Source organism: Microcebus murinus, chromosome 9, assembly GCF_040939455.1.
Source record: "Microcebus murinus isolate Inina chromosome 9, M.murinus_Inina_mat1.0, whole genome shotgun sequence".
Taxonomy (NCBI): Eukaryota; Metazoa; Chordata; class Mammalia; order Primates; family Cheirogaleidae; genus Microcebus; species Microcebus murinus.
Genome location: NC_134112.1, coordinates 92962295 through 92987173, shown reverse-complemented (window position 1 = coordinate 92987173; position 24879 = coordinate 92962295). Strand labels below are relative to the sequence as shown.

The window sequence follows — 24879 nt, the reverse complement described above, 5'->3', positions numbered from 1 at the left end:
ACTCCTTTCTTCTCCTTTATGCTGCTTTACCTGATAGCCCCTTGGTTACAATTCTCAAAGCCTGTTGGAACTAGCAACCTCCAACTGTGCAGAATGTCTCTTCAGTGAGAAGGCTGCGTCAGATGCAATGCCTGAGAAAGAAATTGATTCTTAAAAATGGTAACAAAAATAATAAAGCACCTCTTAACATGACTAAACAATTTCTAAATGGTTTTGTAACTTCTTTCCACACAGCTCTATAAATTTCCTAAGCATAGAAGCCCCACAGACTGTCTTTATAAATCTCCTCCAATCAGAGCCCCTCTACAACGCAAAGTTCCAGCCCCGTCAAACCTCCAGTCAAGGCCAGAAGGAAAGAAGGAGACTTTTACAGGAAATAATTTTCCTTTTCACACTCTTTTCCTGCTCTTTAAACCTCCAAGATGTCTGCCTGTCTCCTCATCACGTCTCTGAAGACAAATCTCTCTCTAAGCACATCTGAGCTGGGACGGTAGCAGAAAGGAGGAAGTTTCTACCTCTAAGAGTTTCTGGAACATGACAAATTTTGCTTAACAGGCTGCAAGGCTGAGGGGGCACGTGGATAGCTCCCCGGTGAGAGGCTGAGAGGGAAAGTCACAAAGGGTGCATGGGGTGGAGCCTTGGGAATGTGCGGAGCACGGGAAGCTGTGGGTTAGAGATGCCGTGAGCCCACGGGGGCAAAAGTCTTCTCCGTGCTTATGTTTCTCTTTTTCTCATCTCAGAACTTCACGGCTCTGACCTGTTCCTTGTTCCTTGCGCTGGTTGGAAGGGCAATCCCCTCTCCTCATTCCCACGACATGAAAGCTGAGATCCCAAGAAGAGAATTGCTTAGCATCGCACAAGAGTTAATGACAGCCTATGCTGACCTCCCGATTTATCTCTTCCATCTTGTTCTTCCACTATACAACCTTGCAGCTGAGCGCACCCACCCTCTGCTTCCCTGTGTTGGGGCAGAGGCAGCGATCCTGCACCCAGCTCTCACCCTTGGCACGGAGACCTGGGTGCCAGCTCGACCCCAAATGGCAGAAGAGGACATAGCCCTTCCTCTCTGGTATACTTTTCTCATCCCACCTTCTTCTGACCTCCCCTTCAATTTCAACTTCTCCTCCTCTTTCTTTTGAAAATCAAAATTGCCTTTTAAATTCAATTTTCTAACAACCTAATATTTAAACAAATAATTCTACTACTATGATTTTGATTTTATACAGAATAAAAGAATTTCTCTGGCTAGTCTTCCACACAAAGGAAGCATGTACAAGCATGAAGAAATAAACTTTCTGCATATTATATGTTAAAATTGAGATGTTAGAAACCAATGATGTGATGTTCCTTCATATAAATTAGGAATAAAGGATACTGCATATTCAAAAAAAGGTAGATAAATTTTCTAAGTACTCAAATAAAAAAGGATGATATGACACAAAAACTAGGCAAGTACAAAAGAGGCCAAGTTAGTGGCTTTAGTGATACTACTGCCACATGTTTGGAAAAAGGGAGTGTGTGTGACCATAAGGTAGGGTACACTAAATTAAAATGGCATTAAAGAACTGTATTATAGGAGAGCTAAATGAGAACTTTTTGCTAAAGAAATAACTTCCCATCAACTGCTTGGCAGATGCTACATTAATCAAGTAGAGATCATGAACATCATTGGTCATGGGATCAGTTTAGATCATGTGACATCTGACAGAATGGAGAACTCAGCGTCACTTCTGTGATATTCCTGTTAAAATGCCTAACCTGAAACTAATCATAAAGAGATATCAGGAAAATCCAAATTCAGGATATACAAAATAACTAGCCTGTAGTCTTCAAAAGTGTCACTGTCATAAAAGTCAAGGAGACTGGGGAACTGTTCCAAACCAAAGGCTAAACAGACATGACAACAAAATGGAGCACGTGACTCTAGACTAGATCTTATTGTTACAAATATCATTATTGGGATAATTGGCAAAATTCAAATAGGGTCTGAAAATTAGATGGTAATGATACATCAATGGTAGCTTTTCTGATTGTGATAGTTGTATGATGCTTATATAGGAGAATTCCCTTAAAATTCAGGGGTGATTGGGACATTATTTTAGCAACCCGCTCTCAAATGGTTCAGGGAAAAAGCATTCTTGCACTTTAAACTCCTCTAGAGTTTGGACAACGTGGATGGTGTTGATTGAGTCTTTATGTTTCCATCTTATATACTCTTTTGTCCACTATATTTCTAATATATTTCAAATAAAATAGTAGTTAATGTTCTCCATATTTTAAAGTATCCAAAACTAGGCAGTTTCTTATAATCAATGTCAAAAGAACCTGCTGCCTTCTAGGCAGAAGAGCATGCCAGAGATAAGCCAGAGCTGTCAAGGCATTTTTTGTATTATGCTTTAAAATATATTGTTTTTCTTCCCTTGGAAAGATGTTAGGGCATTTTTTCCTTTCCCCAAACCACCCTATTTGAATTTCCTAAATGAATTGAGAGAGAGAGAGAAGAAGGAGGAGGAGGAGGAGGAGAAGAAGGAGGGGAGAAGGGAAAGGAGAGAAGAGAGAAGATGGGAGGGGAGGAGAGGGAGAGAGAGACTGCAGGTTTAGGTTTACGGTATGGATACAATATATCTGAATGACCAGGAGAAAATAGCCTATAAATTTTTTATTAGATAATGTAAAAACTGGGAATACTTGGGAATTCTGTGAAGGAGAATAGATGAAATCTTTCCACAAATGTGCTGGTTGGCATAAATGCTTACATCTGGGAGAAGGCAATCGCAGGCATTTCTAAGATACCAGAAAGATAGATTACTTTCTGTCAATATCTATCAAAATTAATTTGGGCAAAGCATGGTGTCTCTTGCCTGTAATCCTAGCACTCTGGGAGGCTGAGGTGGGAGGATTGCTTGAAGTCAGGAGTTGGACACCAGCCTGAGCAAAAGCAAGATCTTGTGTCTACTAAAAACAGAAAAAATTAGCTGGGCGTGGTGGGTGCACACCTGTAGTCCCAGCTACTTGGGAGGCTGAGGCAGGAGGATTGCTTATGTCCAGGAGTTTGAGGTTGCTGTGAGCTAGGCTGATGCCACGGCACTCTAGCCTGGGTGACACAATGAGACTCTGTCTCCACAAAAAAAAAAAAAACCAAATTAAAGAAAGTTGTCAGAGCATAAAAAATATTTTATAGCATAAAGCAAAGTAGGAATGGAATGCAGCCTTATTCCATAAACTTCTAAAAGTGAATATAACTTAATAATAAATACACGACATTTCTCAAGCACTTGCTGGGTGATAGGCTCTCTTCAAGCTATGTCTTATGTGAGAATGTGTATTTGAAGCCAGGATATTTGGTTCCAAATTCTGCTTCTGTGAAAAATAAGCATCTGGTTCATCTTGGAATGATGTTTAAATACTATCCCCAACTCTTTCTGTCAATGACCCCTCCACACCCTGAGAAACTGTGCTAAGGAAAGAAGTGAGTTTACAAAACACTAAGAATTCTCGGTGACATCATCCAATCTTGAGATAGTGAACTGAGATGATGACTAACTCCAGGAAAAGAGTGAACAATATCCTTCAGGTGTAGAAACTTCTTCTTATCTCCACCAGTGACTTCTCAGAGACCAAAGAAAACAGCAGCACTCACGGTTTCCCCAGTTCAAGAGCACCGTGCCTTGAGAGCTGGATACACTCCAACCACGTAGACAAAACTCCAGTACACCATACGTAAGAATATTTGAAATGTTCATGTGTAGACAGCCACTTACCTGAGCAATTCTTCAGTTTCCTTATTGAATTCAAGTTAAGCTTTTCTTTGAGAGAGTTTCTAAGGGCCTATCAGGTCTCCTTGTGACTCTGTGTTCACTTTCCCAACTCAAGTTGCGACACTGCAGGAATTTCGCTTTATCCCCCCAGAGCAATGCTATGCAGTGAAAGGGATGGTTGGGAAACATTTAGGACGTGATTACAGATCCCAGGGCTTACAGAGGTCAGCCAGTAATGTAAACAAGCAAAGTGGGCCTGGTGCAGGATGATGGGAGTGGGGGACAGTGCAGCCAACGCAGCACTCTTCTACAGGGAGCCTGAGCTTGCTGTGCCATGTAACACAAGGCCTCTGACACTCAATATTCAAATCATTCAAGAGAAGCTGGGAGTCTGGATCCTTAGGCAAAATCTCCTAATTTCTCTAATGTTGGAAATTAATAAGAAGATCCAGACGACTATCCAGGCTCCTGAAACACACCTCTGGGGACCAAGCCTAGCATGGGCTGCTGACTGGTGACCTTTATTATACGTAAATTTGGAAAAATCTTTCTGCTTGTTCATGGGGTATGTATCCTTCTCAGTGGAAAATATCATATATGGAAAACAAATAATTTTCTTTGTTTCTATTAAATCAACTTAACTCTGACAGTGAGATCCTATCCCACTGAGTTAATGGAAAATTCTGCCAGAGTCATTGCCACGATCCCAGCTATCCCCTCCCTGAAGTCTGGCCAGCTCTTTGGGGTATAATGACAAGGCATGCATAGGTCATCCCTGTCATCGCTGTCCTGGGGTGTGCGGACCCTAATCCTTGTCTCTGCATTCTCTCCTCTTGGCTCTACTGGTTTTTCAAGGCTCTCTCATCCTCACCTGACTGTCTAAGCACCTTTAAATACCTTTTCAGTGGCTCAGGGTTTTTCTGAGGACTTACTCTTTCAAGATGCCTTGCAGGACTGGCTACAAGGGGGCCTGGTGCAATATGAAAATGTGGGGCCTCTTATTCAAAACTTGGTAAGAATTTCAAGATGGCAACAGCAGAACATTAAACCAAGGGCTGGTCTCTTCTGAGCACTGTGCCCTTCTGAGCATGAGGCTCTGTGCAACTGCAGTCGTCGCACACCCATGAAGTGGCCCCTGACTCTTGGCTTTCCGCACTGGCGAAGTACCTGAGGTGAGGAATTATGAATCCTGGCTACCTGATCAAGAGGTTGGGAAAAGGATGAGAAATGCAAAGCACTGTGAAATTTACTACACATCCAGAAAAATTACCTTGCCATATTTTCAAGAGTGGATCCAGGTTTAGGCTTCCTAAACCTATAGACAAGACTATAAATTTCATAAAGCTGAAGAGAGATCTGCATAATAAGTATAACTCACCAAGGGCTGGTTCTGGAATTCAACACCAACCCTCTCTACTCACCCTTTCTAGCTGTCAATCAAGTCTGGAGGAAGGAAATCAGAAAGGTATTCTAATCTCTCTCTCTCTCTCTCTCTCTCTCTCTCTCTCTCTCTCTCTCTCTCTCTCTCTCTCTCTCTCTCTCTCTCTTCCCCACCCCTTTTCCTGCCTCCCTCTCTCATGATAGTAGCATTCTAGGAAGTGCATTTCAGGTCACGAAACCCCTTGGCATCCCAATCTAGCATGGTAGGAGGGGATCAGAAGGACACTAGGGCTCCCTTCTCCCTTGCTCCTTTACTTTTTAAATCTCCAAACTGTGTGCTGTCTCACCTCCCTGCAAGTCTGATCTCCCTCAGAACTACCCTGCCATGCCTGGCCTGAGATTAGAAGACAGACATGGGAGGTTTCTAGAAGTGAACCCACCCACCTCCCAGCACAGAGGAGTAGTTTCTGACTATGATGAGAGGAAAAGCCAGAATCTGGGTGTTTTTGCAGTGGAATGGGGTGTCGGGGGGCACCAGTGGAGGCAAGTGGGTGTTTGGGGATTGTAGATTGAATGCTTCTAAAAGACCAGGGTTCCTTAAGGTTGAGCTGTCTCTTTCTCATTCTCTCATTTCACATTCTCTCTGCCAAGACAGCTGCATTTCCCTCTTGCCAGCTCCCTCCTCCTCTCAGAATCTGACAGTCAACAGGACATAAGCCTGCCCACCCCCATTCTCCAAACACATAGGCCAAACCCACCATTTTTAGTTGCTGCTGTTTTTCCTGTGCTATTGACCACAGAGTTTCATATCTAAAATATCTCATCCAATCTCCTCCTTTAAATTGAAAAAAAGGAACACTGAAATGCAGGCAGCAGAAGGGATTTGCACAGGTAGAGATGGAGCATGACCTTGAAATTCAGATGCTTTTGGAGTACAAAATCCTGAGGCTGAGGTCACTGGCCAGTCCTCCGGGTGCCTCATGTTTGTTTTGTATGTGTGTGTGTGTGCATGTGTGTGCATTTCAGGGGTTGGAAGGACTCAGGGCCAGTGCAGTGAAGGAATCTCCTCCACCCAGCAAGCCGTACAGACCATCTGGACCTGGGCCAGGCTTTTCCACTCTGCTTCCCTCCTTTCCACACTGGCTGCCCCCACGTTCCTGTGTTCCTCCATCCCCTTCCATTTTTCCTCTGACTTGCATGTTGTGGCCTGGCTCTGAGCCTGGGAGGAAAGGAGGAGAGAGGGGTGCCCCACCAGACCCCAAGCTTAGTACTGACAGCCTCTGGGAGCTTAGGATGACATTTCTTACACATCACTGTATGTGTTACAACTCTAAAGAGCAGCAACTTTTCAGTGGCTAGGAAGTGCAGGGAGAGGACAAGGCAAGCTGACAAAATCTACTAACTAAGCTTCCTACCTAAAAGGAACTAAATTATCTGAGGGACGAAGATGAGTAATACAGAAGAGAAAAGATGAACAGAAAGACCTAAGAGAAATGAGCATTAAAGAGAAGCAGGATTTAGAATTGAGGGAGGCCTGTTAGATCCAGGGCATAAAGGGAAAACAGGTCAAACTGGCTCTGAAGGGGAACAGAAGGGTTTGCTTTTGAGAAAGGAACTGCAGGGAGGAGAGAACTAGCAGCAGAGGTGAAGGGACCCACAGCACAGGGAGAAGGTCTTATTTATACTAGAGTGAGGTCACTGGCAATTGTGTGATTCGACTCATGGAAGAGGTCTGGAAGGATCTATTCATCCCTATGGTCATAGCAAACATTCACATAGGGTTTGGCACGTGTCAGGCGCTGCTTTAAGTGCTTTATCTGCATTAACTCATTTATTCCTCATAGCAATCCTGTGAGATAGACATGATCACTGTCCCCAGAGTAAAAAATGAGGAGACTGAGATAGACGTTTATGAACCCCCTACCATACGCAGAAAAATGGCCCCCTAAAGATGTCCACATCCTGATTCCCAGAACTGTGAATATACAATGTTCCATGGCAATAGAGAATTAAGGTTGCAAATAGAATTAAGGCTGCTTAATTAACTCACCTTGAGATAAGAGCTCATCTGGGTAGGCCCAATGTAATCATAAGCGTCCTTCTAAGTGAAAGGTGAAGGCAGGAGACTCAGAGAAGAAGTGGTGACAACAGAAGCAGAGGTCAGAGCCATCAGATTGATGGCCTTGAATATGGAGGAAAGGGCCCAAAGCCAGGGAATTTGGGGGTGGGAGGCAGGGTAGGGCATTCTGGAAGTTGGAAAATGCAAGGAAAATGGATTGGCCCCTAGATCCTCCAGAAAGAACACAGCCCTGCCTACACTTGATGATAGTTCAGTGAGACCAGACTTCTGAGCTACAGAACCGGAAGATAATAAATTTTGTGTTGTTTTCGGCACTAAAGGCGTGGTGATTTGTTACAGCAGCCATAGTAAACTAAGACACTATCTAGCTTGTAAGGAGAGGATGTGGTGGCTTCAAAGTCCAGCCTTTTTACCAGCTACACCTTTCTCTCTCTCCCTCATATCTGCCATTTATTTATTGGTTAGTAAAATGTTTAGCACCTTACAAAAACAATGCAAGTGATATTTTTAAACAATTCAGTAATTGTGAAGATAAGAACCAACAGACAATTTCTTCACTCTTAGCCCTGCCGCTTATATAAAACATGCAGAATGTCTTCTTAATCTTACGCTCCATTTTAACACAACTTGAGTTTTTAAATTAAAACTGTGTCTAGGACCCATAGATATAATTCGTACCGTATATAAAGATCTATCGTTATTTATCAACCCTCCACTGGTTCATAAACAGGCTCAAGGGATTTTTTGTTTGGGGTTTTTTTTTTTTTTAACGAACTGCCCCCACTGTATTGTCTCCATCCCGGATTTGGGGCGCATCTCGGGCCAGAAACTGACACACAGCAGAACCTCTGCGGTCGGCCAAGCCCCGCCCCCTCCGCGCGGCGGCCAATCCGCTCCCGGGACGGCGGCCCCGCGCCCCTCCTCCGCCGCGACCTTCCACGTCCCCCCGCGTCGCGTCCGCCGCCCAGTGCCTTCTCGGCGGAGAAGCTCCTTCCTCTTGGGAAGCACCTCTGCCCGCTCCCGGCAGGTCCTGTGAGCCCTGAGCCCGCGCTGCAGGGAAGAGCGGGGCAAACGGTGAGCGCGGTGTAGCCTGGGCGCCGGCCGGGAGGGGCCCGCGGCGACAAAGGCCACAGCCCGCGGACAGAATCGGGGCGGGGAGGTGGGCGCGACGGTGGGGCCGGCAGGGCTGCGGACGGGTCTGGGGCCTCTGCGCGTGCCTGCGGGTGACGGGGCGTTCCACAGAGGAGTCTTTGCTTCTGTCCTTTCTCCGGCCTCTCTCTGCGGCGGGCTGGGTCTCTGTCTCCTCCTTGCCGCATTGTGAGCCCCCTCCTCGTCGGGAGGTGGATGACCCCCTTTTTCCTGTGATTTGTTCTGCGCTCCGCGGGGAGCCATTGAGATCTGAGCTCACGGGAACCATGGAGACCAGGTTGCCTCCTCTGCTGGGGGCTGGATACTGAATTCTTTTAGGGTATCTTGTCTCTGCTTACCCCGCAGTGAAGTCCTCCTGTACCCTAATCGATGCGCTGGCGCTAGTGGGGGGAGGGGCTGTGCGGGGGTGGGGGCGGGGGCGCGAGCGACCGTGGGTGCCAGGCTGGAGAGGATGTCGGTCTGGATGCGTTTGGCCTGAGACTGCAAGCGCAGGATTACTGGTTCCCAGTTAAACATCTCAGAGCTGGCCACTGCCTTGGCCCAACCTTCGAGAAAGGGAGAGGCCTTAAGGGAGCATAGGAGAAAACGATCTTTGCCAGTTGGATCCTCCTGAAAACTTGGAAGAAGTGCAGCTCTAACTAGATACAAAGGACAGAATGTATTTGTCTAGCCGACGGGCCAGCCATCTATCCATCCTGTCATACTCCGAACAACTATGGATGTGTCGATTGATTGCGTTTCAGTACTTCGCTTTCTTTTTGCTTTCTTTTGTTGTTAGAAGATTTCTGAATAAAAAGCACACAAAACACCTAAGAGCGGTCTGAACAATAAAATGAAAGCCTGAACCATCTCGTGGGGCAAGGAATCAGGGTTTGCAGTACCTCAGGCCCCTGCGAGCCCAAGCTTATGGAGGAGAACGGGCATAATTTTTGTTTTAAATATTACCTTTGTCTGCATGTTCTACGATAGGGAAAAGAAATGATAAAAAAAAAAAAAATAAAAAAAATAAATATTACCTTTGTTTTCTTTGTAGTTTTACCATTTTGTGTGGGTATTCCAAAAACATACATATATGTTGGCTTTTTCAAGTTTTTACTTTCATACCAATGACACTATCCTGTACATATTCTTAAGTTTTTCAGATTCACCCTTGCTGATGCTTCCTTTACGTTGTTTGTGGTATAAATGCACCATAATTTATCCATGCCACTGCTGATGGACATCTGGGTTGCTCGTAGTTTAGGAGATGCATTAATTATCTACAGCTGTGTAACAAATTACTACTTCGCAGCTTAAAACAAACAAACAAAAAAACCCAAATGAAACAAGATAAATCCTACCTTCTCCTGTCTTACAGTTTCTGGATCAGGAATACAGGAGGGGCTTAGGTGGGGAGGCTCATTAAGGGTTTCTCACAGCCTGGAACCAAGCAATCAAGGTATTTGCTGGGGCTACAGTCATCTCAAGGCCGGGAGTAGGGGGGTCTGGAGGCCTTTCCAGTTTACTCACATGACTGCTGGCTGGTCTTTTGGCTTCAAGACTTTGGCTGGACACATCAGTTCTTTGCAATTGGGCCTCTTACAGAGGCTCGCCACAACATGGCAGTTTGCTTTCCCCAGAGCGAAGGCTCCAGAGAGACAGACAGAAACCAGATTCTTGGTGTAACCTAATTGCAAAAGTGACATCCCATCATTTTTTCCCATCTTCTGTTCATTAGAAGTGAGTCCCTGGGTCCAGCCCACACTCAAGGGGGGGGGGGGAGGGTTACACAAGGGCATGGATACCTGGAAACGGATTATTAGGGGCCATTTTAAAGGTTGCTTACTGCAGAGGATATTAACGAATAATGTCCTCTACCATTCAAGTACAGGTGTGCAGCTGTACACTCCCTAGAGTGTACAGCTAAGAGTAGAATTGCTGAGCTATAAAATTGATATATATTTGACTTTATTAGGTCATTTCCAAGCTGTTTCCAAAGCGTTAAATCAGTTAGCACTCCCTCCAGCAATGGATGAGAGTTCTTGTTGCTCCACATACTCGTCATAACTTGGTCTTGTCAAATTTCATTTTTAGTCAATCTGGCAGGTATCAAATAACATTCCACTGTGATTTTAACTAGCATTTCCCCATACCTAATGATCAGATATTGTGCTTTCTCTCTGTGAAATTCTGGTTCCTGCTTTTATTCATTTTCATATTGGGCTGCTTACCTTTTTCTTACTGACTCATTGGAGTGCTTTCTTTATGTAATCTGGTTACTAATCAATTCCTTGTTAACCATATGTGCCACAAATATCTGCTTCCAATTTGCTTTTGAGGTTTTCTTTCTCTGTCTCTATTAATGAATGTTAAGTTTTGAATTTTGATTTCAAGTTACCAGTACTTACTTTATAGTTTGTCTTGTTTGAGAATTATTTCCTCAAGATTATAAATTAATTTTACTGTATTGTTTCCTAAAAGCTTTTATGGTTTTGTATTTGACAATTAGTCTTAACCCATCTGGAAATTGATTTTTATGTTGTTTATTCCATATGGATAATCAGTTTTCCCAGCACCACTGATCTGTATGAATCAAGTTTTCCATATATGGTCCATAATTTGTTTTAAGCTCCCTCTCTCATTATGTATTTGTCTAACTCTCCACCAATACTAAATAATTTTTAACTACTATAGTTTTATAAAAAGTCTTGACATCTGATAGGAAAAGTTCTCCCACCTCTTTCTTCTTCTTCAATGGTGGTTTAGCTATTCTTGGACTTTTGACCTTATAAATAAATATTTAAATAAACTTGTCAAGTTCTCCAAAACTAGAAACATGCAAGCAAATAAGTCTGTTGGGATTCTGATTGATTGTATTGACTCAATCTTTTAGTCCATTTTATGCTGTTGTAACAGAACATCTGAGATTGGCAAGTTATAATAATCAGAAATTTATTTACTCACAATTCTAAAGGCTGGGAAGCCCAAGATCAAGGGGCCACCATCTGGCAAGAGCCTTTTTGCTATACCATCCATAGCAGAAGGGCAAAGAAAGGGGAAGAGAGAGAGAGATAGAGACAGAGACAGACAGAGAGAATAAAAGGCAGCCTAACTCCCCCTTTGATAACCAACCCACTCTGTCGATAAAGGAATTAATTTAGTCACTCTGCCCTCATGACCTTTCTTTAGGCCCCACTTCTTAACACTGGTGCATTGGTGATTAAGTTTCCAACACATGCTCTTTGGAGAACACAATCAATTTGGGGAGATATGACCTCTTTAAGATATTCAGTCTTTCCATCTATAAACTTGGTATATGATGTTATTTATTTAGATCATCTTTAATGTTTTGTACTATTTTTGTTTTCTTTTTGCTCCTTTTTTGTTAAATTTATTTCTAAGTACAATATTTTTACTGCTATTGTAAATGTTTTCTTTTATAAAAGTTATTTTGTAGTTTATTGTTGCTGACACATAAAAATCCAATTGCCTTTTCTGTATTAATTATATATCAAGCAAACTTGATAAAATTATTTCTTATACATTTACATGTAGATTCTTTCAGACTTGCTGCATAGACAGTCATATCATCTGAAAATAATGACAACTTTGTTTTTTCCTTTCCAATTTTTATACCTTTTTTTTCTGTCTTACTGCAATGGCTAGGAGCTCCTAAGTATAGTGTTGAATATAATAGTGAAGGACATCTTGTTTTGTCCTTAATATAATAAAGAGAAATATTTCACCATATCAACTTTAAACATGGTATTTGCTGTAGTAATTTCATAAATGCTTTCCCCATGATAAGTTCAATTCCTTTTTGGTAAACATTTTTATTATGAGTGGATGTTTTGTCAAATGTTTCTTCTGTAGCTACTGAGAATAACATAGAATTCTTTTTCCTTTAAATACATTAGCATGGTATACTATTGAATTTTTGATAATAAACCAATTTTGTATTTCTGGAATAAAGCCTTCCTGGTAAATATATCATAACTTTTGTATGTAGATATAGATATAAAGGTAAACATTAGATATTTGAATCTATATGTGTAGTTGAGATTGGCCTGCTATTATCCTTTCTGTACTATTCTTATCTGGTATTGGTATCATCACAAAATAATATGGGTAGTATTCTCTCTTTTTCTATTATTCTAGTATTCTCTATTTTTCTATTAGATAATCCCAATATTCTTAAATATTTCCTCGAATCACTTGCAAAACTTTGTGGGTTTGGAGTTTACTTTGTCAGAAGGTTTTAAACTTGTTGCTTCAATTATTTTAATGATTATAAGATTATTTAGGTTTTCTTATGGGATCAGTTTTGGAAAATTGTGTTTTCCATGATATTTATGCATTTCATATGTATTCTTATATATTCCTATTTGTATATGTTTATTCAATATATAAAAATACAGTTGAGGCCGGGCGGGTGGCTCACGCCTGCAATCCTAGCTCTCTGGGAGGCCGAGGCGGGCGGATTGCTCAAGGTCAGGAGTTCAAAACCAGCCTGAGCAAGAGCGAGACCCCGTCTCTACTATAAATAGAAAGAAACTAATTGGCCAACTGATATATATATATAAAAAAAATTAGCCAGGCATGGTGGCGCATGCCTGTAGTCCCAGCTACTCGGGAGGCTGAGACAGAAGGATCGCTCGAGCCCAGGAGTTTGAGGTTGCTGTGAGCTAGGCTGACGCCAGGGCACTCACTCTAGCCTGGGCAACAAAGCGAGACTCTGTCTCAAAAAAAAAAAAAAAAAATACAGTTGACTTTTGAACAATGTGAGGGTCAGGACACCAACCTCTCTGCACAGTAAAAATTAACTTACAACTTTTGACTTCCCAAAATTAACTACTAGTAGCCTACTGATGACCAGAAGCCTTACTGGTAACATAGTCAAATAACACATATTTTGTATGTTATATGTATTATATGCCATATGCTTACAATAAAGTAAGCTAGAAAATATAAAATGTCATTAAGACAATCATAAGAAGGAGAAAATGTGTTTACTATTCATTAAATGGAAGTGGATCATCATAAAGGTCTTCATCCTTGTTGTCTTCACATTGAGTAGCCTGAGGATGAAGAGGAAGGGGAAGGGTTGGTCTTTTTGTCTCAGGGATGGCAGAGGTAGAAGAAAATACACATGTAAGTAGACTCACGCAATTCAAGTCTGTGTTGTTCAAGAGTCAACTACATATATACAAATATATGTATTCAAAATTAATAAAATAAAATTGTTCATAATGTCCTTTCATGAACTGTTTAAATCCAATATGATTCGCTTTTCATTACTACTATGTGTATATTGTCTCTCTCTTTTGTTTTAATTTTGCTGGAACTTGGTCTATGTTATTAGCTCTTTCACATACAGAAAAAAATGTTACATCTTCTCACTAATTTTTACTTATTTTGTTACTTCTTCCTGCTTTCTTTCAATTTTTCTGTTATTTATCTTCTAAGCTCTTAGATAATATGCTTAACTCATTAATTTTGAGCTTTTCTTCTTATGTAAGATTTTTAAGCTATAAATTTCTTTCACTGCTTTTTGGCTATAGCTCACAAGTTTTGGTATGAATTTTTTGATCATGTAGCTTTATAATTTACATTATAGTATTTTGTTTGAGTCATGAATTTTTTAGAAATGTGCATTTTAATTTCTAGTTGTTCATATAAAGTTTGTTTTATCATCTCATAATAAACGTTGCCTAACTTATATTATAGTGAAAGAATGTGTGATATACCCATTCCTTTCAATCTATTGAACCTGGTTAGTTTTCTTTGTGTGCTTAAAAAGAATGTGTAGTCTTTAATTATATAATGTTCTATGTGTATCTTTAAAATAAGTGTGTCAATTATATAATCCAATCTTATATATCTTGACCAATTTTTGTCTGCTTGAATTATCAATTACAGAAATAGGTATATTAAAATATCTCAGTATGATGCTAGGTTAGGTCATTTCTCATTGTAGATCTACATATTTTTGCTTTATATATTCTGAGGATATGTTATTAGTGAATTGTGGTAAACTGAACATTTTATCTTAATGTAGGGATCCTACATCATGGGTATCTATTCATATTTATTGTCTTAAAATTGTAATTTATTCAATATCAAATCAAGGTTTCTTTCTTGGTGTTTGTTTATCTCTTTTTTCCTTTGGCTTTAAATCCTCTGAATCTGTTTTAAGTATATATGTAGTAAATTTAACTGGATTTTTAAAAATCCTAGATTTTAAAAAATTGACAATTTATAACTTGTTATTAATATAGTCTTTTTACATTTATTGTGATTGGTGATACAATTAAATTTATTCTATCATCTTATTATTTGCTTTTTATTTTTCCTAACTTTTTTGCCTCTTTCATTCCTCTCCCCCTCTTCTTTTTCCTTTTTTCTTTCTTTTCTCATTTTTTTTTCTTTTTTTTACTTGGAAGTTACATGTTTTAGGTTTATGCTTCAGGAATATTTTAATTTCATAGCACATTTAACTCATAGCATTCCTAGTTTTTAACATATTTAGTTTTATAACATATTTTATGTAGCATACTCAAGTTAAATAATATTGATTCTCAGGACTTTATGTCTAACTCTCACCTCCAAATATCAAATAATTTTTATTATTATTTAATACCATCAGTGTTTGATTTTCCAACATATTTACTAATATATTTGCTTACATATTTTTCTTTTTATGAAAAGTTGATGTATAACTTACATATATAAATTCACAAATACATACACTTAATATGTGTATGTGTATTTAATATATAGTTAGGTAAGTATATAGAATATATACTTTATTCTCACAGATAACCACTGTTCAGATCTCAGTCATCATATATTGATCCAATCTTGATCTTCACATAAATTGATTCATAAATAGGTAGTCTTTTGTGTTTGGTTTGTCTTATGCAACACTAGGTCTATGAAATTCATCCATATGGTGGCATATTGCAGTAATTCGTTCTTTTTTCTTTCCTCTATAGTATTATATTGTATAAGTACATCACAACTTACCCATTCTACCGTTGATGGACAATTGAGGCCAGTTTTTTAGCTATTACAAATAAAGCTGATTTGAAAAACATATCTTTTGGTAGACATAATCACTCATTTCTATTGAATATATACCTAGTCAGCCTGATTAGAAAATGCCAGTTTTGCACAATGACTATATCAGTTTACCCTCACATCAGAAATACATATAAGTTCCAGCAGCTCTAGATCCTTGTCATCATTTGATATTATTGCCACAGTTAATTTTAGCCATCCAGAATGGATATAGGTTTCTTATGGTTTTAATTTGAATTGCTTTGATGGCTAATTATATGAAGCATCATTTTGTATACTTCTTGGCCATTTGAATATCATCTTTGATGAAGTGTCTTGCTTTTGTTTTGTTCATTTGGGGGAATGGGATGGTTTCTTTTTTTAAATTAATTTTGTGAAAGTTTTTAATAATGTTCTGAATATGCATATGCATTTTTTTGTGTTAATGAGTTATTAACACAAATATCTGCTCCCAATCTGTGGCTTGCCTTTTCACTTTGGTAATGATGGTTTTTAATAAAGAGAACTTCTTAATTTACTTAATTTTAATAATACCTAATTGTGTTAACAAATCCAAACATTTATGATTAGCACTTGAGTCCTATTTAAGGGAATTTTGCCTACCCCTAGGTTACAAAAAATTACCCTATATTTAATTGTTTTATCATTCACATTTAGGTTTATAATTTATCTCAAATTATTTTTTCTATATGACATGAGGCATGAGTCAGTGCTTATTTTTTTCATACATATAACTAATCAGTCAAGAACTACCTACTGAAAAGGCCTCTTGACACCATTGGATTGCATTAGTTACTTTATTATAAATCAGGTAACTGTACATTGTGCATCTGTTTTAGATTCTTTATTCTTTTATTATTGAATTTGATTTGCTGCATTTTGTTTAGGGTTTTTGAATCTATGTTCATTGAGTGGTATTAGTCTCTAGGTTTTTGTTTTTGTAATGTACTTATCAGCTTTTGGTATCAAATTATGCCAGGTATAATAAAATGAATTAGGAAGGATTCCTTATTTTATTATTCTGTAGAAGAAGTTGTATAATATTGGTATTGTATGTTTCTCAAATGTTTAGGAAAATTCACCACAAAAATCCTTCTAGGTCTAAAGTTCCTTTTTGGGAATGTTTTTGATTTTGAATTAAATTTCCTTAGTGGATAGAATCATTATATTTATATTTTCTATTTCTTCTTATGTAATTTTGGATAAATTGTATTTTTAAGAAATTTGAAAATTTATCTGAATTTTTCAGATTTATTAGAATATGTTATTCATTATATCACTTTTTTCTTTCTTTTTTAATGTCTTTTGGTACTGTAATGTAATATCTCGTTTTTATTTCTAATATCCATAATGTATTTTCCTTTTCTCTCTTTATTGATTAGTCTTCCTTTGATTCATTAAAATCAACTTTTGGTTTTATTGAATTTCTAATTTTTTAAATTTGATTTCTGCTTATATGTTTATTATATCCTTTCATTTACTTTCTTTGGCTTAAATTTGTTCTTTTTTTGATATCTTGAGATAGAAGCCTAGTTTACTTTCGGTCTTTCCTCTTTTACTAATATACGCATTTAGAGCTACACTTTTCTCCTTGTAATTGATTTTGCAGTATACCACAAAGTTTGATACATTAGATTTTAATTATCATTTAATTAAAATTATTTTTAAATATCCATTGTGATCTCTTCTTTGACCTAAGGGTCATTTAAAGTATATTTTGTAATTTTTAAACATGTGAGAATTTTCTAATAAGTTATTGATTGATGTCTACTTTAATTCCATTATGATCTGTATGCTTTTGAGTTTTTTCAGTTTTTTGCTTTATGCCCAACATATGGTCTGTTTGAAAAATGTTTGACATGGGCTTGAAATCATGTGTACTCTGTTGTTGGTAAGCATATATGTACTATATATGTTAAAAGGGTCAAATTTGTTAACTATACTTTTCAAATAATGTGTATCCTTACTGATCTGTATGCATTTATCAAATTACTGACAAAGATGTTTTAAACCATCAACTATACTTCTGGATTTGTCTATTGCCTCTTTTATTACTGTCTACCTTTCATGAATTTTGAAGTTATGTTATTAAGGATACAAATTTAAGATTGTTATATTGCTCTATGCTCTATTGATTTGATCTTTTTATCATTATAAAATGTCTTTTTTATCTTTAGTAACATGTCTTGCAGTAATATAGTTGTTAATATAGCCATACTAGCTTTCTTTTGGTTAGTATTTCATGGCTGGAGTATCTTTTTCCATCCTTTTACTTTCAATCTCTGTGTATTCGTATTTAAAGTATTTTCTTTTAAACAAACTTTGTCTTGTAATTGGATTTTTAATTATTTACATTTAATATAATTATTGATATAGTTGGTATCTTACTCAGTCTAGGCTGCTATAACACAAATGCCAGACTGGGTACCTTAAACAGCAAACATTTATTTCTCACAGTTCTGGAGGTTAGGAGGTCCAAGAAACAGGTGCCACCAGATTCCATGTCTGGTGAGGGCTGGCTTACTGGCTTGTAGACAGCCACCTTCTCACTATGCCTTCACATGCCCAAAAGACGGAGCTTCCATTTATTTCTCATAAGGACACTCATACCATCCTGGGTGCTCCATACTCATGACCTCATCTAAACCTAATTACTTTTCAAAGGCCCACCTTCTAATGCCATTCCACTGTTAGGGTTTCACCAAAGGAATTCTGGAGGGACACAAACGCACAGTCTACAACAACTGAGTTTAAGTTTTGTTTTGGTCTGGGGTTTTTTTTTTTTTTTTGAGACAGGGTCTCACTCTGATGCCCGGGCTAGAACGCTGTCGCATCAGCCTAGCTCACAGCAACCTCAAACTCCTGGGCTCAGGTAATCCTCCTGCCTCAGCCTCCCGAGTAGCTAGGACTACAGGCAAGCACCACCATGCCTGGCTAATTTTATATATATATATATATATATATATATATATATATATATATATATATATTTAGTTGTCCAGCTAATTTCTATTTTTTTTTTTTAGTAGAGACGGGGTCTCGCTCTTGCTCAGGCTGGTCTCAAACTCCTGAGTTCAAACAATCCTCCCGCCTTAGCCTCCCAGAGTGCTAGGATTACAGGCATGAACTACCACGCCCAGCCTGGGTTTAAGTTGACCGCGTTACACACTGTTTTCTCTTTGTTCCATCTGTTCTTTATTCTTTTGTTTCTCTTTTCTTGCTTTCTTTCAAACCAAACATTTTATATTATTATTTCTTCTATATTATATTTTGAATTATAAAATTTTATTATTCTTTTAATGGTTATCATAGATGTTACAATTTACCTATTGACTTATTACAGTCTACCTTAAATTGCTACTTTTACCTACTCTCAAATAATGCAAAACTTTAAAACAGTTTATCTCCATTAACCCAATCTTAACAGCTGTGCCATTTTTGTATATTTTGTTTTTCATATGCTTTTATATTCCGTAAGACATTATATTTGTTCATTTAAGCAGTAAATATTCATTTATATTTACTCTTTTTAGTATTCATAGGAACACAATACTGTGTTCCTATGTGGAATTAATCATGAAAAATCATGATTCCTTAATCATGAAAAATTCCTATAAGTAGTTCCTACACTATATTCTGTTGGCAACAACTTTTCTCAGCTTTGGTATATCTAAAATTATCTTTATTTTCCCTTTAACTTTGAAGGATATTTTTCTTGCACATAGAATTTTAGAATAGCAGATCCCGCCCCTCCCCCATCTCTCTCTATCAATGCCATTGTGTCCTTGTTTTCATGGTCCTTTTGAAAAGTCAGCTATATTTTTGTTTATTTGAATGGAAAGTATCCTTTATCTCTGGATGCTTCTAAGATTTTCTCTATGAATTTGGTTTTCAGCAGTTTAATTATGATGTGCCAGAGAGTAGTTTTCTTTGTGTTTATTCTGCTTGGCAAATGTAGAGTTTCTTCATTTTATGGTTTGATATTTTTCATCTCTTTTGGGGTAATTTTCATCCACTAGTTATTAATATGTTGCTTGTGTTTCATTCTCTTTTTCTTTTTCTAGAACTGTGATTACACATATAACTTGTCTCCACATCTCATAATTCTATTAATATTATACTCTTTCTATATCATTTCATCTCTTTGTGCATCATCCTTTCTTCTCTTTATTGTTATTAATATTTATGGATACTTTCTACTGACCTTTGTTATATTTCACCAATTCCTTGGTCTTTTTGTCTAATGTGCTATTATAGTCATCTATTAAATTACTAATTTCAGTTATTATTTTTTATATCTAAAATGTCCATTTTACTCTTTTAGTTTTAGTTCTGTGCTGAAGTTCTCCAGCCTTGTTTCTGTTATTTTTAAGCATATTAGTCACAGTTGTTTTAAGTTCCCAGTCTAAGAACTCAAATATGTAAGCCACCTGTGAGTCTGTTTCTATTGTTTGTTGGTTCTCTTGAGTTCTTGGCAACATATTCTGCTTCTGAGCCTCTTCCTTAATTTTTGATTGAATGCAGGATATGGTGGATGAAAAATTATGAATATTCTGGTTGACATTATTTTTTTTCAAAAGGATTTTGTAGGGAAATAAGCAGATAAAGTACCAGAAGATTACCTTCATAGTATCAAAGGTTAGTTGTTTTACGCTTTGTTAAGACAAGTCCATTTAAGGTTTGCTCCTTCTCCAAGAACATAGTCCTTACTCCTAAGGTGTGGTTCTTATCCATATGCCATGAATTTTTTTCTGTATCAACTGAAATCACAGTGTTTTTTCATTGGGGCTTGGACTTTACTGCTTTATTGCTGGAACCGTATAGCTACTAAAATGACAGTTCAGTTGTTTAGATTTTGTGGACACTTTTCTGCACATTTTCTTGGGGTCTGTCTCTGTGCATGCATGCGTTAGGAGTCAGCCAATAACTCAAGGGGAATTTGTGCATAGATTTTTAGATTCACTTTTCTGAGGTTTCTTCATGTCTGAAACTTTACCCTTTGATTTCCAAATGGCTTGGCAGTCTTGAAGTAGTAAGAATAACACTGTCTGTTTGGCCTCAGTTATCCTGCAGTGTGAAATGGAAAATGTCCAAAAACTAAAAAAACCATAGTGAATGTGGAACTCATTTTCTGTGTTTTCTGTACATCAAGGATTGTGGCTCGTCAAGTCCTGCTTATGTTGTTTGCTCTTCAAAGTCTTCAGCTGTTTCCTATATATTATTACTGTTTTTAGCGGGAAGTTGTTCCAAAAAGTTTCTCTCAATGCCAGAATTAAAAGTCTCTTACCATTCTGTCTTACATTTCAGATTATGTATCTAAGATCATTTTCCTTCTTTGAGGAATATCCTTTAGGTATATCCTTTAGAATTTCATTTTATGCAGGTCTTTAGATAATAAATTCTGAGTATTTGTTGGTCTGAAAATGGCATTTCCTAAGAATTTTGTAATAAAAAGTGGTTTTCTGGATATAAAATTCTAGATTGACTATTTTCTCACTATATGTTGAAAATATTATTATGCTGTCTTTTTTTTTTCTGCCAAGAAGGCAGTGGGCAATTTAATCATCAGTTATTTGTAAGTGATCTGTTCTTTTATTCCCATTGGACTACTTTTAATTTTTTCCCTTTAGTGTCCTCTGTTCTTTTGTTCACTATAATATATTTAGATGAATATTTCTTTTATTTATCTTGCTTGGATTTGCTAGGCTTCCTGGATCTGAGGATTGGTATCTTTCAAAATCTCTGGAAAATGCATAGTAATTACTTCTTCAAATAAAAATTATAGAAATCTTTCCAACATATCCATTTGGAGCTCAGATCAGATGTATGTTAGATCTTCTTACTAAGCTATTGAAATTTTCTGTCCTCTTTTATATTTGCCATTTCTTTTGGGTTTTAGACTGAATTATGAATAATTTCTTCTGTTCCAGATCTACTTCATTAATTCTTTCTTGAACTTTGTTTAATCTTCTATTTAGTCTCTTTAATAAATTTTTATTTTGAACCATCCTATTTCAACTATTATATTTTTCATTTCTAGTTCTACTTGATTTGTTTTATAAATATAAATATTTTCTTTCCAAGTTTCTAAGATTCTCTTTTATTTTTCAAATATATTAAATGTGGTTACTTTATATTCTATGCCTAGTAATTCTAATATCTGAATTCTGCCTGTTTCTGATTTCTTTTATTTGTGATGCTTTTATTCATGATGTTTTATTTCCTTGAATGTTATATGATTTTTAAAATTATTAGTATGAGCTGCTCCTTTTGTGTGGATTATTGTTTTTCTGTAGAAATTCTTTCTAGATGCATTAAACTACAGTTTCTTCAGAAAAGATCTACATGTGCTTCTTTCAGCTGGAAAACTACCAAACTGGGACCATTTTGAATTATTTGCTTAGAGTTTCTCAATCCACAGAGATAGCATGGATTTATGTTGCAAACCTATGTGGGGAACTGATTTGGTTGTTCCTTTGGTTACTCATTCTCTGAGATGTTTTTCCCCTTCACCCTCCAGCAGGGTTAAGACAGGCAAATTGCATTGATTTCTTCTGTGTTGTGCAATGTACTTCTTATTTACTTTTACCCTGTATGTAGGAATACTCCTTTGGTGTCTGAGCATTATGCAAGAGTGTCCTTTTAAATTACATCCTTTATGTGAGCCTGGTCTTAAACTCCTAGATTGGAAACCATAGAGTCGCTCCCCATACATTCTCCATGGCTTTGTAGAAGTGCCATGATGAAAGCTAGCTTTTGTACTTGCTTCCATCAGTGTTTCCCATCAATATTAGTTTGCTTTGGCTTTGCAGACTCCTTACTTTCATATTATTCCATTGATGAATTTATGATATTTTGTGTATATATATTATTTGCATCAGCAGTATGATTCAGGATATTTAATCAACTATATTTCTAGAACTAAAGTACTACTTTAATGCCTTATTAAGGTATGATATTTACATGTGTGCTTATATATCAATATAAATGTACAGCTTGATAAATTTTTCAAAATGAACACATCCTTGGACCAGATCTTAAATTCATTTAAGAGAACAATTACGAATAACCCAGAGGTCCTCCTTGTGCCCTTTTCCAGTTAATACCTTGCCTAAGGATAAATATTCTGAGTTCAATATAAAAGATTAGTTTATAAATATGATCATGGAGTATGTACTCCTTTGTTTCTGGCTTAGTTCACTCTATAGTATATTGGTGAGATTCAGCCATACTGTATACAATGCAAATCTTTCATTCTCATTGCTGTACAATATTTCATTGTGAATATACCACAATTTTAAAAAATATTCTTCTATTGATGGTACCCAGCTGATAAAGAAGGGTTGCACTAGGGTTGAGAAAGCAGGGATGGTGGTATTTGGGGAGTTTCCAGTATTAAACTATTATGGATGGTGCTGCTTTGAAGATTCTACCACATGTCTTTTGGTGAACATGTATATGCATTTCTATTGGGTATATACCTAAGAATAGTATTACTGAATAGTCTAAATTTCAAAATGCTACTTGTTGTATTTTTAAATACAAAGTATCTAAAGAAACAAATTACTAATCAACCCTTTCCCACTTTCTGAAGTAGCCAAATATGTCCTTATTTCTACTGTGCTTAGTAAACATAAACATATATCATTTTCCCTGCAAAAGTAGGATCATACATTTTTCACTGAAAATATATATTGAGAACATTCCTCAAGGTATGAATTGAGCCCATTTTTTATAAACTGCATAATACTTTTAGTATGGATTTTTAGTAAATTGTTCATTCTCATGTTGCTGAGTACTTACAGAACTTAATGTCTCAAAAGTTATTTCTGTGTTCTAGGATTTCATGGCAGTCTTCATTACTCAGAGCTACTCTGGGCAGAAAACTGGAAAGAAAAACAAAGAAACTCTCAAGGGGCAGTAAAACTAAGAGAGGATATAGGATTTAAAATTGAGCTAGTACTGTGGTGTCTGAAACCAAAAAACAGAAGGTAGAACCAGCTCAAATTTTGAGGAAAGTATTGGGAGATGTAGAAAGTAAACAGAGGGGTTAAGAGGGGAGGAAAAGATTAAAAGAGCATGAAGGAGAGGAAAAAACTTATAGCACAGGAAATGTGTAATTTGATCAGTTTTCTACTCAAGCTGCTGTTTGTTTTGTTGAGCAATGATCCCACAGACTTCCTCTCTTACCCTCATATTTATCTATCCTGTCCATCCATCCATCTATCCATCCACCATCCAGTGGACATTACGGATCACCTGTGTATGACTTAGGTGAAATTGGGAATCAAAAGAAGACTAAAACACAGTTGTTGACCTGTTTCCTTTAGTTTGGTTGGGGAGCTGTAATGAAACCCTTCAGTAAAACAAGATGTCGTACTGTATCCTGGTTGCCACTGGAGTCCACCATGCCCCAGGAGGTCCAGTCTGGCACTGTTTTGTAGCAGGGGAAAAAAATCTTTAAAATGGTCTATTCCTGAGGACCATTTGGTCTGGGGACATCTTAGGTACTAGACAAACAGGAACCAGGGCAGTGAGGGGTAAGGAAAGTGGAGAATCTGCAGGGCTATGCAGATCTCCTTGGGCCCATGGGGCCAGCCACGGAAAGGGACAAGTAGTTTCCCCCCAACCCCCCACCCGGGGTTCCAGAGTTGAGCTCACCAAGCTAGAAGAGCAGATGAGATTCAAGGCAGGACCTGGTCAGGCATAAAGCCAGGTCCTTGGCTGTAAAGTCGAGTGTTGTATCCCACTCTTAATTAAAATGAGTCAGAAGTAGGAACTAAGTTCAAAAAACCTTCCCACAGGAGAAATCACATTTGTAGAGAAGTCACTACCAACTGTTTCAGCAAGGATATTTTAACTAGTTTTATAATTGATCAAATGTATTTGTTTTTTATTACAAAATAATACATTTAACTACTAATTAACATGTTAAAAGGTAGATGAAGAAAAATTACGTATGAGTAATCTACGTTCCTGTTTGAAGTAACTGATTCTAATAGTTTATCTTCCATATAATTTTTGTGTTTATGTAAGTATATAAAAACATTTTAAAAGGTTTTTGTACAAAAAATGCAAACTATTTTACTACATTAAATGTTTATTTAAAAAATAATATATAAATATACTGTGTGTACACACACGCTTATTAATATATACAGAGCGAGCCTGAGAGACTGTTGGCAAATATATACAGATTTAACCCATCCTTGGAACCAGTTATATATTATTTTATATAAAAGTCTGTCATTACTTATCAACCGCACGCTTATTAATAAATAGCCTCACCAATGTACTTTTTAACAAATAGTCCTACTGCACTCCCGTGGCGGGCGCCAGGGCCTCCCTCCCGCGGTTGGGGCCGCATCTCGGGGCAGAAACTGGCACAAAGCGCGGCCTCTGCCGTCCGGAGCGACCGGCCAAGCCCCGCCCCCTGTCCGCAGCGGCCAATCA

At 37.5% G+C, this 24879-nt stretch overlaps 1 protein-coding gene and 1 long non-coding RNA gene across 4 annotated transcripts in view; one reads left to right on the top strand and one right to left on the bottom strand.

The window, feature by feature from the left end:
* Positions 1–36: 36 nt before the first annotated feature.
* LOC142872943 (uncharacterized) lies at positions 37–24831 on the bottom strand. Of its 2 annotated transcripts, none has more exons than XR_012921045.1 (3): positions 24715–24831; positions 23230–23312; positions 37–131 (listed from the first exon to the last, which is right to left on the bottom strand). It is a non-coding gene; the product is annotated as an uncharacterized LOC142872943 (long non-coding RNA). The 2 variants fall into 2 exon arrangements; XR_012921044.1 differs by lacking the exon at positions 37–131 and adding an exon at positions 13336–13424.
* TCAF1 (TRPM8 channel associated factor 1) overlaps positions 8158–24879 on the top strand; it is a 47484-nt gene continuing 30762 nt past the window's right edge. For both annotated transcript variants that reach the window (XM_012768114.3, XM_012768116.3), the window contains exon 1: positions 8158–8292. The gene's annotated coding sequence lies outside the window, so the exon portion shown is untranslated. The remainder of the gene's footprint in view (positions 8293–24879) is intronic.